General features: G+C 38.5%; 1 pseudogene across 1 annotated transcript; it reads right to left on the bottom strand.

The window, feature by feature from the left end:
• Positions 1 to 1,742: 1,742 nt before the first annotated feature.
• LOC112630138 lies at positions 1,743 to 3,921 on the bottom strand (annotated as a pseudogene). The gene is made up of 2 exons (XR_003120816.1): positions 3,725 to 3,921; positions 1,743 to 3,653 (listed from the first exon to the last, which is right to left on the bottom strand). The product of XR_003120816.1 is annotated as a protein SDA1 homolog (transcript).
• Between the last annotated feature and the right edge of the window lie 845 nt (positions 3,922 to 4,766).

Raw genomic sequence — 4,766 nt, forward strand, 5'->3', positions numbered from 1 at the left:
GTGGTTCCAATAGATACATCAAACCTGATTTTGTGAACATAAACTACATCTTCTTTTCAAATATGGAATAGTCACCAAAAGGAATCATAAGTTAGGCCCCAGAGAACACCTTAAAAAAAAAAATCCCAAACTAGAAATGGTACAAAAACCAAATCTGACCAGGGAAAAATTCTTAAATACCCAAATTAATAAAGAATGAAATAAGTATCAAAGATACAAGAAGCTAGGAAAGGATGAGGGTGACTGCAGTGAGTACAGGGTTTCACTGGGGGGGGGTGGGGGGGCAGTGTGACAAAAGTGTTCCAAAGTTAGACTGTGATGGTTATGTAACTCTGAAAACTCTGAATATATAAAAAACATTAAATTGAACTTTAAATGGATGAATTGTATAGTATGTGAATTATATTTCAATGGGGCTATTAAAAAACAAGAATTAGGAATAATACAACTAGGAAGCAGGAATTCAATTTAAGAGTCAATAAAATAAATGATTAGGTAATATAATCAAGAAAAAAACAGAGGACAAACAACATAAAATAAGAAATAAAGGTAACATCCTATAGAAATAGAGATAATCTTCCTAAAAGCACCAGGCCCCAATGTTTCCATAGGGAATTACAACATCTCCTTAAAGAAAGTAATTTCAATGTCATCTACGTAAGACCAGAGAAAAGGAAACCTAACTATCTTCAGTAAAATGAGTATAGTAAGCTGGACAAGGTGGCTCATGCCTGTAATCCCAGCAGTTTGGGAGGCTGAAGCAGGGGGATCCCGTAAGACCAGGAGTTCGGGACTTGCCTGAGCAACACAGGAAGACTCGGTCTCTACAAAAAATACAAAAAAATAGCTGGACATGATGGCAGGCACCTGTAGTTCCACCAACTGGGAAAGCTGAGGTGGGACAATCACTTGAGCCTCGGAGGCTAAGGCTGCAGTGAGCCGTGATTGTACCACTGCACTCCAGCCTGGGTGATAGCGTGAGACCTTGTCTCAAAAAAAAAAATAAAAAAAAATAAAATAAAATAGCATATGATTAATAAAAAACTTTTTTTTGAAAGTTTAAAACCTTTTAAAAGGGGCACCTAAAAGGAAAATAGAACAAAGTGGGATCTTGTAGTCCTGACTGGGAAAACAATTCTATAAATATGTCAATAATCCCCTCAATATTTTTTTATTTGGCATTAGAAACCTTTTATTGAGACAAGGTAAACAGTGGGCTGAAAATAATACAGGGTGAAGGAAGGTTGAGGAAACCAGTATGAAGTCATCTCAAATGATGAACTAAATACATTCCAAAAAGTGAGGTCTTAACCAAAAAGCCTTTAAATGGCATTCCAAAAAGAAAAAAAAGGGGGGGGGTCATTTAAATCTCTTGAATTGACTAAAAGAGCTCAATTATGTACCTAAAATCTGTACAGCGGGGGCCTGTTTTCAGCAGGTAAGCCTACATACAAGTAAGAACCTCTTACTCTTGTTACAATTGTCTGTTTTGTTTTGTTTTACAGGAATACATAACCCCCATCCCCACAGTGTTAGTCCATAAGGCCTCAGTGACTGCATAGAAATATGGACCTACCTCTACTAGAGAACTATTTACACTGCACTGCAAATACACATGTATGTGTTCACCCCTACAACTAAGCTGTCAAGCCTTGAGTGAAGGGGTAGTTACAACTCATTCATTTTGTATCTACAGGGACAACAGGCATTCAATACTTTTGCATGAATAATAGTGACACAAATTAGCATTCTTCTTGGAATGGAAAACTTTCTGGGAAGTTCATTCTTTTTCTCTTTTTCAAAAGTGCATCTCGCAGCGCCAACTATTTTTCTCGGAAGGAACGCTTATTGTTTGACCAGACATTCTGGCTATACAGCATCATCATAAAGTTCTTCTGTTTTTTCTTCTCTTTATTTTTTGAACTGGAAAATGGATTCATTTTGGTTTTCTTCCTCACAAATCCTTTTCAGTCTGTCTTTCCAGACATTGCAGTTGCTATTCTTGTCTCTTTGTCAGACTTTGGCTTTGGCTTTTTATGAAGGCGTTCAACGTCCCGAAGAGAAAGTAATTCACTCCTGGGCTCTTCGTCACTGTCGATTTCAATATATTTCCTCTTCTGGGATTTCTCAGGGGCCAGCGTCAAGTTCTTTTCTCATTTGGGCAATGCGGATTTTCTGGAAGTCTTCCTGACTTAAAACTCTACTGGTGCTGATGGCTGCTGCTTTGGCTTTCTGCTCTTCCATGGGCATGCTGTTCAGCTTCTTGGAAATTTCTTGCTGTTCTTCATCGGAAGAGTGTTGAACATCAACCCATTCCCCATCGGCATCCTCCTCCTCACTGAGACTGGTACTTCCCCATCCATCTTCATCATTTTCAGCATTCTCCTCTTTCTCAACTTCCAGAACTTCTGCTCCTGGAATGTAATCTTTAGCATCTAATTCTCCATATTACTGTACTCTTGCTTCTACAGAGGCTTCTGTAGGCTTACCCCAGAATTTCTTCTGCAGCATCTGAGGATTCAGTGTTCGGAAGAGCTGAATCAAAGTTCTACCAGACATCATTACATTCTTATTCTTGTGTGGTTTATACTGAGCCAGGCCAGGTCTTGGAGAAGCTCTTCAGTCATGGCCAGAGGACACTGAGCTGTTATCTCTTTTATAGCATTGATTCCTACTGTCATGGCTTCTCCAGAGTTCTTGTCAATAACAAAATTGTTGGCCACAGTCATAAGCAATGATTGAATAATCGCTGGGTGTACTAGGTGATGAGATGCTTGTGCAGCAAACAAGGATCTTTGTTACTTCTCTTTGGTGGGCTGCAGAAACCTTTGCAAAAAGTGACAGAAATTGAAGAGGACGAGCTCATGAATTTCCACCAATCTGGAGATGAGGTTCATGAGCATCATCTTCACTACCAACCTCTCCTTACAGCATTCAAGCTGCTTTAGTAGTTTTTCTGCAAAATCTTGGGGATCATGAATCAAGTGAATAGCTAAAAAGTTAAACACCTCTGGTTTTTTCTTCTTCTTTTGTTTCTTGAGCACTTTTATTGCCTTTTCCAATGTTTTCTTGTTTTGGGAACTTTTCTTCCCTATAGCATATTGTGCTAGCAGGTCTCTTGCTGTTGGTCTGTCATCCTCAGATTCGGAGTCACTGTCCTGTATTTCATCTTCATCTTTCCCAAGAAAGAATGTCATAGCAGCAACTAATATCTTGGTGACCTTAGAGAAACAGGCAGTTGTGATAACACTGACAGTTCTGGTATCATTCCAGATGTTCCTTCCGTAGTGTTCAGTCATAACATCTAAAGACATCTTGGCTGTGGTTGCATTGCTATCTCTTAACATGGTGTACATGAAATTTTGCAACACTACATCCACTTTATTCTTGTGTTTTGTGTTTGCATTCTTGGTATCAGTCACGATATGTGTGTATAAAGTCTTTTGCAGAAGCTTATCATGGCAACATAGAAGTTCAAAGAAGAGCTCTGGTAGGCTTGATGGATTGATGAGATTCTTATTTCTCAGCAAGATCAAAGCTTTGCAAAACGTCATTCGAAGATCTGGATCCAATACGGTATGATTACAGGACAGAAGATCTTTCACCCCTTAGGAAAATTACTTAGATACCCTGTGTAGCAGAGACTAATCTGTAACAAAGCACAGGCTCTTCTGAAGTTTCTTTCTCTCCTATTATTCAGATGCACATATCTAGGATGTTCTGTGCCATAAACATTACCAGTTCTGCTAGTTCTTTGCTGGGTTTATTTGGCTGCAATTTGAAAATCTCCACACTGGATGTGTAGTGATTATACTGCTGTAGAAACTCCTCGATGTAGGGCGGTGGGTCTCGCTTGATCAGATTCTGTAACTGCGGCAGGTTGCTGGGCAGCTTGTTGTTTCTGCTGGACATTTTGGCTGCAGACTAGCTTCACGGCAAGCAGTTTTTAAAAAACTCAGATGGCCAGCAGCCGCCAATCCCTACCAGCTGAGGCTTGAACTCCTGCTTCCAGGTATGACTGGAAACAGCACTCAATCTATTAATAGAGTTCATTTCTGACCAAAATCTTAAAATAATTTGCAAAGGGATTTGACAAATCAATCCTTAGAAAAAACCTTTTAGCACGGAATTTTTCAAATATATTTAAAAATTAGAAGAATAATGCATTACATAGCTTCAATAATTGCCAATACATGGTCAATCTTGGACAAGTCCATTTTTAAGTTCATCTGAAGAGTAACTAGTCATTAACATCTGAAAAAGACAAACGAAGAGAAACTTTAATAGTTATCTAACAGAGGTATTGTAGATAGCCCTGAAACAGACTCACAATTTTGTGGGCATTCAGAGAGTGACAAAGGTACAATTTCAAATCAGGGTAGAAAGGATGGCTTAAAATTAATATTATTGGGTCAATGGGCTACAAAATTGAGAATTGAATTTAAATCATTTACAGCATATGGAAAATAAATTTCGGATGGATTAGAGCTCTGAATGTAAATTTAAGCCTATAAGAAAATTAGAAAAAGTTATAGGGGAATTATAGATTAATAATCTTGGTGCGAAAGTCTCCCCAAGTCATGTAAGAATGATAAATCTGATTACATGAAAACCTTACGCTTCTACACAGTGAAAAAAAAATTAAAAGACAAGTCAGAGACTGAGAGAAACATATGTGACTCATAAATCAGACCAAGGAGACAGGGCGAAGACATGGAGACGTGAAGTAGGAGGTGTGCTCAGGAAAATAGTTAAATGTCATCCAC

The sequence above is a fragment of the Theropithecus gelada genome, chromosome 8 (assembly GCF_003255815.1).
Source record: "Theropithecus gelada isolate Dixy chromosome 8, Tgel_1.0, whole genome shotgun sequence".
Classification (NCBI taxonomy): Eukaryota; Metazoa; Chordata; class Mammalia; order Primates; family Cercopithecidae; genus Theropithecus; species Theropithecus gelada.